At 41.9% G+C, this 13446-nt stretch overlaps 1 protein-coding gene across 1 annotated transcript in view; it reads right to left on the bottom strand.

The window, feature by feature from the left end:
- Positions 1-13446, bottom strand: part of BTBD11 (BTB domain containing 11) — a 473288-nt gene that overhangs the window by 73344 nt on the left and 386498 nt on the right. The window lies entirely within an intron of this gene.

The following is a 13446-nucleotide window of genomic DNA, read 5'->3' as shown; positions in this document are numbered from 1 at the left end:
ATCTAGCAAAAGATTACACAACCAAACATATCATTCAGACCTCCTTAAAGAACATTTCCACAATCTATTACCGCCATAACGTCATAGGACACCTGATTCTGACTACACCATCAAAGTCATCTCCCTCATACAACCATGTTGCAAGGACACCCAATACATATATTACATCACTACTCCTTCTCCAAGATGAAGCCTACACTAAGATATCAACCTATAACCCGTAGAAATCTAACTCCGGTAATGATCTCACCAGTCACACAATTACTTGGTTTGGCTCTATTCACCTTATCACTCTTCAATGCCCAATCAATCACAAAAAAAACCCACATCCTTAATGACCACCTGCTAGATACTAAACCAGACATCTGTGCCATCACAGAGACCTGGTTAAAATCCTCAGACACAGTCCTAATAAATCAATTGCCTACACAAACATATGATGTCTTCTCCTTACCCAGAAAGAAAAAGAAAGGAGGAGGTCTCCTTATAGCTGCAAAAAAACTTTTTAACCTCAAGCAACAACCTATCTATACTATACCCAAACTTGAGGTAGGCTTATTCAAATCGAAGTCACTTCAAATCCTACTCACCTACGCACCTCCTGGACTTTTAGATCAAGATGCCTCTCCCATGATAGAGGTTATAGCCAAATACCTAAAACTAGACTCTCCTGCCATAATCATTGGAGATTTTAACCTCCACATTGATGCTAGTCCTCGATCGACCAACTGTGATGCTTTCCTATCAGCACTTTCGGACATGGGCTTCAAACAGCACATTAACCAACCAACACATAAAGCGGGTCACACTCTTGATCTTATCTTCACAAATTCTAATCTTTCCCCACTCTCACCCCCCTTATGCCTTCCAGTCCCATGGTCAGATCATTTTATGATCAACTCCACCTTCAGGTCATTGACAGGATTGACCACACCTCATCAGCCTACAACTCTATACTACAGGAAAACTTGTTCTTCAGAAGATCTTGGCAAATCCCTGATCAGAAATCTCCCAAACTTGGATCTTTCAAATCCCAATTCAGCTATCACCTCATGGCAAAACATCACTGAAATGATAGCTAACGAACTATGCCCAATGTCAAAAAAAATTATAAACCCCTCCCATAAAAATAAGCAACCGTGGTTCTCTAATGAACTCCGCACTCAGAAGCAAAATCTAAGACGGAAAGAAAAAGAATGGAGGAAGAACTCTAATCCCCTCACTCTTTCCATATACAAAACTACTCTCCACCAGTACAGATCAGCAATACTTCGAACAAAAAGAGATTTCTATGCTCACCGCATCCACGATATGCTGTATGATGCGAGGGCCCTCTTCTCCTATGTTTCGGAACTGACCAAAACAGCTCTTCCTAACATCCCTGACGATACAGCTCAATCAAAGGCCAATGACCTGGCCTTATTCTTTCAAAATAAAATCACCAATACCCTGGCCAGATTACCTGTCAACACAAATCCTACTCTTCCGGACACAGTTCTCCTACCAAACTCAGACATAAGATTGGATTCCTTTGATTCAACCCACACCTTAGAGGTAGAATCGCTGATAAAAAGAATGAAACCTTCGACCCACCCACTGGACCAAATACCCTCCAAGTTACTGATCCTCATCCCAGAATACATATCCAAATATCTAGCTGATATCATCAATTGTTCCCTTACACAAGGAACATTCCCGGACGCACTCAAATTGGCCACGCTCAAACCCATACTCAAAAAATCCAACCTGGACCCGGAAGACCTCAACAATTACCGTCCCATATCAAATCTCCCATTTGTATCTAAGATCATGGAGAAAATTGTAAATAAGCAACTTTCAAATTACCTAGAAGACCACAATATACTTCACACGTCACAATATGGTTTCCGAAAAGAACACAATACGGAAACCCTCCTCACCTCCCTCCTGGATCAACTATATATTGGTTTTGATAAAGGACAGTCATTTCTCTTAGCCCTCCTCGACATCTCTGCGGCTTTTGATACGGTAAATCACAACATCCTCCTAAACCGACTCTCAGACATAGGAATTACAGGCTCAGCCCTCAGATGGTTCGAATCTTTCCTCAGTAATAGAGGCTATAAGGTAAAAATTAAAAACATGGAATCACCTCATACTAATGCTCCTTTTGGCGTCCCCCAGGGCTCCTCCCTATCACCCACCCTGTTTAATATCTACATTCTCCCCCTCTGCCACCTACTTTCAAACCTCAAACTCAAATTTTATATTTACGCAGATGACCTTCAAATTTTAATCCCTATATCCAAATCATTGGACTCAACACTCAAGTTATGGAACGCTCATCTACAAACTATAAACCACTACTTATCCAGCCTCAACCTTGTGCTCAACACTTCTAAAACCGAACTCTTACTAATTACTCCAGAAGGTAGTCCCATACTTCTCCAATCACAAAATATTCCACATATATCACACGCCAGAGATCTTGGAGTCTTAATCGACAGTCACCTTAACCTAAAGCATTTTATAAAACACACTACTAAGGAGTGCTTTTACAAGTTACAAGTACTCAAAAAACTCAAACCGCTCCTATTCCACTACGATTTCAGATCCGTCCTCCAAGCCATTCTGTTCTCTAAGATCGACTATTGCAACTCCATCCTGCATGGTCTTCCAGCCTCTACCATTAAACCGCTCCAGCTGCTACAAAATGCAGCGGCAAGGATTTTGACAAATACCAATCGGAGAGAGCATATTTCTCCTATTCTAAAAGATCTCCACTGGCTCCCAGTAAACTTCCGGATCCTCCATAAATCTCTCACAATCATTCATAAAAATATCCACCATCAAACCCCGCTTGATCTGTCTCATCCTCTCAGACTGCACTCGACAGCCAGGCCTTTAAGGGATGCTTACAAGGGATCTTTACACGTTCCTACAATCAAATTAGTGCACCACGCAAACATCAGAGACCGGTCATTCTCTACAGCAGGCCCTTCCATGTGGAACGCCATGCCTCCGGACCTCAGACTGGAGACTTGTCTAACAACTTTTAAAAAGAAACTAAAGACATGGCTGTTCAGCCAAGCCTTCCCCACCACAAACTCCATTGCCTGATCTAGAATTGTTCACCACACATCTCTGTAAACAAAACTTTTCCAAATTTCTCATGCCTAATATCCATTAAAGAGAGGTTGGCTCCTAGCCCCCTCCACTGTATATAGTATTTATTCTATTTTATTGCACTTTATATATTTATTGCTCCGTTCACCCCTTCTTTATTTTCCTACTCCAAGTTAAGGCTTCCTTGTTATAATGTAACTGTATGCTCTGTATCTCTTGTTGATTGGTTAATTGTATATTCTACTTAGTTCATTGTAAACCGAATTGATTTGATTTGTATCAAGAAATTCGGTATATAAAAGCCTTAATAAATAAATAAATAAATAAATAAATGTAGAAAAATCTTTAGAATAATCTGGGCAAGGTTTCTGCTCTCTGTCACTTCCTCTCGCGCTTCCTGGCATTTAAACATGCCTGGTTGGGGAGCTAAACACGTTTGTGTTCTTTGTAACGATTAACCGCGGGTTCTTGGCAGTAACACAGAGCACTAACTCGGTCCCTGACCACATTACCACAGTGGCAAGAGGCTGCCCTGTCTGAAAACTGATGAACTTATCAAAACGGCACTACAAAGCTGATCATATCAGATTCTTTCTTTCAATTTCTTAAGCTGCAAATGTGACGTGTAATTTTTTGTGAAAGTGACAAAACAAAAACAAGGTGGTGAATATCTTGCATATGTTTGACTTTTTTTCTACTTTTCAATGTTTTATCTTATTAATTGGTAGCACTAATCCGACAATGCCCATCTGCAGCTACCACTTAGCTAGGCAATAACAGAAGTCACAAGACTCAAGGTCTGAAGTCATCTGTTGCATTTTATGGAAGTTGTTGCATCTCCCGCATGATGGACTGGCAGATTGAATTGCTGCTATGGTGTTTTTTAACCCTGGTTGAAAAACACTGGAAAGAAAGGCGTTGAACAGCAGTTATGCTGATCCCCCCTTCCCCACAACAAGCCAAAGAAAAAAATAATTCCTGTTGGAACATAAGAACTACCAAAGGGAAATAAATGGAGTAGAGAACCACACTCAATACATAATCCAAATATCAGATAGAATGTGGAATAAATGAAGGTCCTTATGCAGCTTAAGTGATTGTCAATTCTTTGTTTCAAAGGTTACTCCTCACGTAAAGGCAAAGCAAGGCAAATCAGTAATCTCTACCAGTTTCTCCCGACACGGACCCCATGTTTTGCCCGAAGGCTGCGTCGGGAGGGACAAAGCCGTGAATTTTAAACACTAATATTAAGGTTCTTCATGTAAAATGTGTTTAAAATTCTCCATCTTCCAGGGAATCAGGATCTGCCTCATAATCAGTTCTATCTGGGTACCTGTTGGGAATACCCACAGTGAACCGAAGAGTGCTATGACGCTTAAACATAGGACTGGAAGAGGGAGAGGCCGCCGGCTGAGGGTCCGACCTGACAGGATTGAGCGAAGCTGAGCACTGCGCCTGAAGAAAGGATTGTAAACCCTGAAAAATTTCCACCCAAGAAAAAGCAGTTGGATCCAGGCTAAAACCAGCAGGAACCGGAGTGGGGCCCACTGAACTGCCATCTCCTGCCGAGGAACCAGTTAAGGGAGTACTGAGGTCTGGCGTACCTCCAGGCAAATCCTTAACCAGGCCATCAACAGGATGGGAGGATCCGGGTTTAGCAAAATCAGAGGAAGACAACTCTCCCTGAGCCTCTAAACAGTGCAGACAGAGGACAGATCAGGCTGAGATGTCGAATGTGACAGGCAACACAGAGAGAAAGGCGGTTAGGTTTCTTGCTCACTGGTGCCATCAGAGCACAGCCGACAGAGAATGTGTGTCCAGACAACTCGCACTGAAAAAGTTCAAGTGTACAAAATTTACGCCCACAAAAATTAGGCGCTCCAATTGTTCGTGAATTTGCAGCACTTACTAACTGTGCACCAAAACCTGGGTGCACCACCAAGCTTAAAACACCTGTGCGCACAAAAGTTGTGCCCAAATTGCTTGCACAGCCCGTGTGCAGAATATTCAAACAGTGCCATTTAATCAGATAAGTCCAAACTTATTTGGCTAAGTGGCGCTGAATATCTACCTCTTAGTGTTCACGGTGTAAAATACTGTCTTTGCCTTTTCCTCAAGCAAGCTTTAAATGTGTTTGGAATACAGAAGGAAAATATTTCAAATTTACTTGAAGGAAAGTTAAATGAGAACAGAATTGTAAATATGGTGTATAAAGTAAAATCTACTGCTTGCTCCTTAAAGCATAGACAAGTAAATCGGATGGCTCAAAAGAATTAATTACACAGCCTTTCACTTCTAGTTCACCAGTTTAAATCCAACTCATGTCCATACCCTACGTTCCTACACTCACTCTACAGGACGCTTTGGTTGAAGTCTTATTTACCAACCAACATCCTACTCTTCAGATTTATGCTCATCTCCTTCCTGTCCACTATTATTTTCACATAGGAAGTGCTCTGTGCACACTAACGTTCCTGTAGAGGGCAGCAAAGCACGCACGTGAAAACGCCGCCGCGGCCTACCACGCGGTGCACAATAAAAAAAGCCTTATTGTGGGGCCTAACCCATTGGAGACGCTCATCCTGCAAGGCTGTCCAGTTCCCCTAACCCCAACCTGAGCATAGAGACCAGAAGAAGTCTTGCAAACCCCTCTACAAAGTCTCCATGTTCACTAAATTAATTTTTTTTTAAGCTAACCCGAGCTCAGCCCTTACCGGCTAAGTAAAGAGACGGTCTCCAGCTGCGGGGGGAGAGGGCATTTACTGTCACCGCCATACTCAGCCTCCTGCACCCACTGCCTTTAAGCTGTATAATCAGCTAAGCCCACACCGGGAAACCAAGCTACCGGACCAAGGCACACATATGAGGAAATCATCTTAGGAATTCTCCACTGGAATTCTCCTTCCAAAATCTGAAGCAATCCCCATAGGAAGATGCACGTCCACCATCTGCTAGAGATGGAGAATACCGGCAGGCTGGGGACACTGCAGGGCTATATATACTGTGACGTCAGCTTTCTCCGTCTCCATCTGCTGGCAGGGGAGCCTAGCCCAGTGGTCCTGAGACCATCTGTCTAATGCTAGGAAATCAAGGATTATACTGCTACTTGACAGAACAGGTTGAAATAGTTAATTATTTTGACTTACTTAGAATTGTCAGTGGTAATTTTCAAACAGCGCATTGAAATTAGAAAGCAAAACATGCTTACGTGACACCAGTTTTCTAAGCAGATTTACACACATCAGCCTGCTTGGAAAATGAACTCACCAAAACAAACCTGCATGCAATTACATCTCCTAAAATATTTTTCTGTAAAATGGATCCACCTTTATTTTTTATAACTTTTTATTTTTCAGTTTCTTTTAAATATCAAAACATAAACAACTAACAAATGATGTAGCCACCTATTTTTGAAAATCCAAACCTCTCTCCAGCTCTGCACCCAGGAACTCTCCACTCAGTCCAGGTAACATGCATAAGGTTACCCACATAGCGGGCCGTGCAATTTTGTAAAATAAAACTGCCCTCGCTGGGTACAAAAAAAATCTTTCCATGCAGAAGATAACTGTAGAGGTCCAAAAATACAATCAGATCCTAAAAAAATTCCGGATTCAGATTTTGCATATATAGTCTCTGCCCTAATATACTTGTGCAAGGAGTGAACCGTAGCCATAGAAATACACTAGGGAGGGCCCACTATGAAGTCATGATTTGAAGGGCAAAAACAAGTAGGGAAGCCTTCCAGTAATTCTAGAGCAGTGAAACTCAACTTGCGTCATTCAGTGAGATGCATTAGCAGTAAGCCAAGCCACAAAAAGACACAGTAAATTGCTGCCTTTTAACCCTAAAATGTATAACCTCCATCTGCTTCTGGGATATCTTTAAGAAAATTACCTGGTGTAAAAGAGCCATGTGATATTCTGGAGCCACAGGCTCATAATTACTGAGGCAGGGAATCCATGAAGAGGGATTTTTAGACCAACACAAAACTCAGGAAGGCTCAATAGCAGGTCTAACTTATCCAGCTAACTTAGGGGGTCATTTTTCAAAATGCGATAAGGCGTTTTCGCATGCGAAAAGCCCCGTTAACGCATGCGAAAACGTGTTTACCGCATGCGATCACACCATATCGTATGGGTGTGATGCAAATTCCAAAAATAGGAGGAGTTAGGGGTGGAGAGTGGGCTGGGTTAGCCTGTCTGTGAAGAGCTAGTGCACAGCTGTAATGTCAATTTTAACTACACCTCTTTTGATTGTGTTAGGCTGTGTGGGGGAGGGAGAGGGAGAGAGAGAGAATGCCTGGCCATAATGTCATCTCCCTAGATAGGTATTTGTATCCCTATGGTAGGCCCACCTAGTAACTCAAGGTGAGGTTTAGGTATTAGAGTAGGGGGTTAGGGGCCACTTTGACATTCAAAGTGAGACGTACGAACAGAACAGTGGTCTCTTGTGAAGATTTGATGACCTTCGGAGAGAGGAAACTCACTCCAAGATGAGATTTGAGCAATGTTTTCTCCACCTAGCTTGATGTTACCCAGGTAGAGGGTCCATCAAGCTAGGTTGATAGAACATTGCCCAAATCTCATCTTGGAGTGAGTTTCCTCACTCCGAAGGTCATCAAATCTTCACAAGAGACCACTGTTCTGTTCGTACGTCTCAAAGTGGCCCCTAACCCCCTACTCTAATACCTAAACCTCACCTCGAGTTACTAGGTGGGCCTACCATAGGGATACAAATACCTATCTAGGGAGATGACATTATGGCCAGTCTCTCTCTCTCTCCCCCTCCCAGTGGTTGTATGCAGGAAATACAGCAGGTCTAGCACCTATCACAATTTGCACTAACTTAGCTCTTCACATAGGTAATTAGCACAAATTGTAATAAACCACACCCCTTTTGCTATCACATGCGGTACTTACCGCATTTTGATAAATCTAGGCCTAAGTTAGCCGGATGAGTAGCGCCAACCGTAATGCTCCATCTCACTGCCCCATGCTTAGCTGGTTAACTTTTTAGCCAGATAAATAGTTATCCCGCTAATTGGTGGCTGCTGAATGAGCCAAATATTCAAACAGTGCCATTTAATCAGATAAGTCTGAACTTATTTGGCTAAGTGGCGCTGAATATCTACATCTTAGTGTTCACGGTGTAAAATACTGTCTTTGCCTTTTCCTCAAGCAAGCTTTAAATGTGTTTGGAATACAGAAGGAAAGTATTTCAAATTTACTTGAAGGAAAGTTAAATGAGAACAGAATTGTAAATATGGTGTATAAAGTAAAATCTTCTGCTTGCTCCTTAAAGCATACACAAGTAAATCGGATGGCTCAAAAGAATTAATTACACAGCCTTTCACTTCTAGTTCACCAGTTTAAATCCAACTCATGTCCATACCCTTCGTTCCTACACTCACTCTACAGGACGCTTTGGTTGAAGTCTTATTTACCAACCAACATCCTACTCTTCAGATTTATGCTCATCTCCTTCCTGTCCACTATTATTTTCACATAGGAAGCATACTATGCCTATCTGACAGGCACCTTTGGCTGCAACTCTCACTGTCTCATCGCCAAACTTGTTTTTAACCTCAAAACACCATCTCCCACCTTCTCCCCTCTCCCATCCAGTCAAGGGCTGATTTCTTTCATGACAAGATTCACCTCGAGTTCTCCGTCAGACCCACCCTGCACTTCCACTTTGCTTTACTCCCATCCCTTTTACCTTCTGCTACCCCTATCATCCTTTGCTAAAGTCACAGAGACAGAAACTGCTCATCATCTCTCCTACTCCAAACTCATTACTACTTCCTTTAACCCTTAAAGTCCACTCACATCCTCAGCTCAGACTCCCCTTTAGTTATCTCTTCCATCAGTTGTATCTTCAATCTTATCATATTCCTCTGCAAATCTTCAGAGAGATAGCCATGTTAGTCTGGTGTAGCAAAAAAATGACAAGAGGCAGATGGCACCTTACAGAGTCATGAGCTTTCGAGGAGGACAGAGACTACTTCGACAAATGCAGATGGAAAGTATTTCAAACTTACTGGAAGGAAAGTTAGAAGAGAACAGAATTGTAAATATGGTTTATTGGACCTAAACAACCATGCACTTGATGAAGTGGACTCTGTCCTCGAAAGCTCATGCCTCAATAAATTGGTTCGTCTATAAGGTGTCACCTGCCTCTTGTCACTTTTATTCCACTGCAACTGTTCTTGCTGCCTTGAAACATTCGGTGATCACGCCACTCCTCAAAAAGATTTACTGGATCCTACCCTGCCCTGCTATCGTCCCATCTCTCTCCTGCTATTTACATTTAAACTACTTAAACATGCTTTCTACCGCCATTACCTTGATTTTCTTGAATCCCACCATATTCTGGATCCACTTCAATCTCACGTCCACCCTCGCCATTCCACTGAGACAACCATTCCTAAAATTTACAGTAACCTTTTCATGGCTAAGGCCAGAGGCAACGACTCAATGCTCATCAAGCTTGAACTATCTGCTGCTTTTGACAAGGTTTATCACAGTCTTGCTGGACACTGTCCTCACTTGCATGCTGGGACTCCGTTCTATCTTGGTTCTCTCATCGCACATTTAGTGTTATCTCTTTGTGGATCTTCCTCTATCACTATCCTGCTATTGGTGGGCATGTCCCAAGGCTCTGTTCTGGACCCTCTCCTTTTCTCTCTTTATATTCATTCCCTTGGTGCTCTGATTTCCTCCCATGGCTTTTAATATCATTTTTATGCCAATGACTCATAGATCTCTCTCTCTCTCTCTGCACCAAAACTTTCATCCATTCTCTGGCCTCAGCTTGTTTATTGGACAAAGCCGTCTGTATGTCCCACTTCCACCATAAACGTAGCAAGACTGAACTTTTTATATTTCTTCTTCCCTTTCACATTTGTTTTTATCTCGGTAGATAATTACTGTCACCCTTTCTGTGCCCTCAACCTGCAATCTTGGATCATCTTTCACTCCTCTCTCTCTCTCCTTCTCTGTGCACATCTAAATCATTTCTGAAACATGTAGTTTATTTCTGTTTAATGTCACCAAAATCCACCCTTTCCTTTCTGAACAAAGTACCAAAACCCTTATCCACTCTCTTACCAGTTCTCTCTTGCACTATAGTAACCTCCTCCTCACAGGTCTGTTACTGAAAATCTTTTTCCGCTATAGCCTATTCAAAATTCCACTGCGTGACATGACTTATCTTCCTTCAGTGTCCTTACAACCATGTTACCTCTCTTCTCATGACTCTACACCAGCTCCCTATCTGCTTCCACATTCAGTTTAAATTACCCCAGCTCCACAATGCCTTTCCTCTCTTATCTCCCCCATGTCCCTCCTCATGAACTCCGTTGGGTAGGAAAGTTATTCCTATCTGTGCCCTTCCACTCCATGGCTAATTTCAGATTCCATTCTTTCTATTTTACAGCACCATGCTCTGGGACTAGCCTTCCTGCATTTATGTGTTTTGTTCCAATTCTGGCTATATTAAAGACCAACTTCTGAGACTGCATTTAAATCCTGACTCTTCTGATCTTGGTCTTCCCACATTAAACATGCTTTACTGTATTATAGATAATTGATTACTTGAAAATGATTTGTCTTATCTGTGTGTTTCCCCTAGACTGTAAGATCCATGGACTAGGGACTTTCTCTTTCATGTATCTGTGCAGTGCTGTCTGTGCTATCTGTGCAGTGCTGTCTGTGCTATCTGTGCAGTGCTGTCTGTGCACTGCTATCTGTGCAGTGCTATCTGTGCAGTGCTGTCCACACCTAATCCACACCTAATAAAACTTTGGCAGTCAAGGATCATAACCTAGTCTTATAATTAGCACTGTTTATTTAACCTAAATTTAGGCACTGTATCTTTACTTATGCCTACATTAGGCAATGTATCTTTTACTGGTTAACCCCATATATACCTATCCAAGTTATATCTACCTGTTCATTGTAAGACATTTACTTGTAAATGTGATTGTTCTGTTATAATGTAAACCGAGTTGATCAGTAATTCTGTTATTGGAAAGTCGGTATATAAAAATGCTAAATAAATAAATAAATAAATAAATTAGGGATGTGTATTCTTTTCTTCCTTTTAATGGGGATGAACCTTGCTGACTTTATAGTACATGCAAAAAAATGGATATTATGTGCATATCTCATTATTAAAACTACACATATAAAATCTGGGTTTTTTTTCGCTTGTACTATAAAGTCAGCGAGGTATGTATGAACCCACCGAAACGAAAGAAACGAATGAACATCCTTAATAGAAATGGTACGTAGGTCGGTGGGGACCTCTAAAGCAGCCTTTATGAAACGAGTTGTTGATCTCAGTCCAGTTCCAGGGGGGGTCATAGCACAAGCATCCACACTATAGCCTCTGTCACATGCCTATAAATCTGTGACTTTTGCTGTACATCTTGTCACTGATTTGTAGTAGGTGAAACTTTGTGCTGAACCTAGTTCTCCCACAAAACAGTGCAGTCCGGGCAGCTGCTGCTCAGCAATGTGTTTTCACACAACCTTTCGATATGAACTGAATTAACTTATGGAGAATATTTGACTCCAAACTCTTCAGACTACATATATATAGCATCTGATTTCTCTTTGAGAAGCACAGAACCACCAAGAAGGAATTTCAACACATCTGGAATCAATCTTGCACATATAACCACTGGGTGTCACTGTTGATGGATATCAGGTCAGCAAAAGAACAGTTCAGAGCAGGATATATTTATCTAGAAACTAGGCCTAATCAAAACAGGATGAATTCATATACTGCTGTATGATGTATGGGCTTAAATTACTACATTGTAACTAAGTACTAGTAAAACAGATTCTTATTTAACATGCACATCTATAAATATAAAACAACTTTTTAATATCACTATTATATTACATGGTTTTCCTTCGAGACCTAAATAATATGACCCTATGAGGATAGGCTGAAGGAGTTAGATTTATTTAGCCTAGAAAACCAAAGACTGAGGGAGGAGCTTGATAGCAGTCTGCAGATTCACAGAAGGAGGTTATGTGGGGCACAGTATTCAGTTATTCTCGATCTCCAGTGACAAAAGAACAAAAATTAATAGAATTAAAGTGGAGCTGGAAAGATTTAGGTTAGGCATTAGGAAGAGCCTTCTGAGAGCTGTCAAATTAACATTGGAACTGTTTACCCAGGGTTGTGGCAAATCTTTGTCAGTGGAGGGGTTTTTTACGGGAAGACAGGCAAACACTTGTCAAAGGTGCTACATTTACGGTGAATCCTTCCTGAAAGCAAGACTAGATGAACTCTTGAGGTACCTTCCAATCTATTTATTCTATATATTAATTGCATCCTGACCTCAACCTTAATTTGGCATATTGTTTATCTGACACATTTACTTCATTTTATCATATTTTATCTTTTTGAGCACTACACGATCCGTAGGGGTTTATTTGTCAAAGCTGGTGCTCTTCCTGCCTTTTCATCCACTTGTAGCCCACATTTGCATTTCAGTAATCTTTCCACCCCTGAGTGGCTTTATTCCCTGGGCAGCTGCCCCTCTCACCCAGCCCTAGCTACAACCTTGTCTACAGTAGTTCTGAGTCATAATTGTCACCACAATATTCCTCTCATGAGTGTATGAATGGAATATACTTTCTATATACCTTAAAAACTCTGGGGCTGATGCTCAAAAGATCTAGATGCCTAACAAAGTCAGATTTTCCTAAATGAAAATTTCCCTCTAACCAAGCACCTAAACTTAAGTACCTATTTTTATTGGGTTCTTAAATTTAGGAACCTAAAAAATGAGTAGGGCCAAGGACAAGATCAGATTTGGATAAGTAAGTTAGGTACCTTACTTTCTTCCTAAATGTAGTTGTAAAAATAGCAGGCCTAAATATAGGCACTTAAAAGGTGAATTTTCAGCTAAAAATGTAGATGCCTAAGGCTGGGATTTTCTATTGGCGCACAGCTTACTGAATCCCGCGATAACGGGGGGGGGGGGGGGCGCGAAGCAGGGGGCGGGCCTGCGAAAGCCGGCAGCGATCGCACCACCGCGGTGTTATCGCTGCCGGCTTTCGCACCCAATAGCGCCACCGTGAAAGGTGGCGCTATTGGGTGCGCTACTGGTGGCGATAACGGGTCTTACCTTATCGCCGCCAGCGAAGTTACCACCGTGTCCGCCCCGACTCCTCCTCTTCCAGTCCCGAGTCCGCCCCGACCGCCCCTATCAAGCTATCACGTGCGAAAAGTCCCTCTTCGCATGCGATACCGATAGAAAATGACCCCCTAAGTTTGGCTGAAAATTTGCCTAATGTTAGGCACTTACAACTGAGGTGCCAA

Source organism: Rhinatrema bivittatum, chromosome 4, assembly GCF_901001135.1.
Source record: "Rhinatrema bivittatum chromosome 4, aRhiBiv1.1, whole genome shotgun sequence".
NCBI lineage: Eukaryota > Metazoa > Chordata > Amphibia > Gymnophiona > Rhinatrematidae > Rhinatrema > Rhinatrema bivittatum.
The sequence above is the reverse complement of the archived record's forward strand: the minus strand, read 5'-3'. Positions and strand labels throughout refer to the sequence as shown.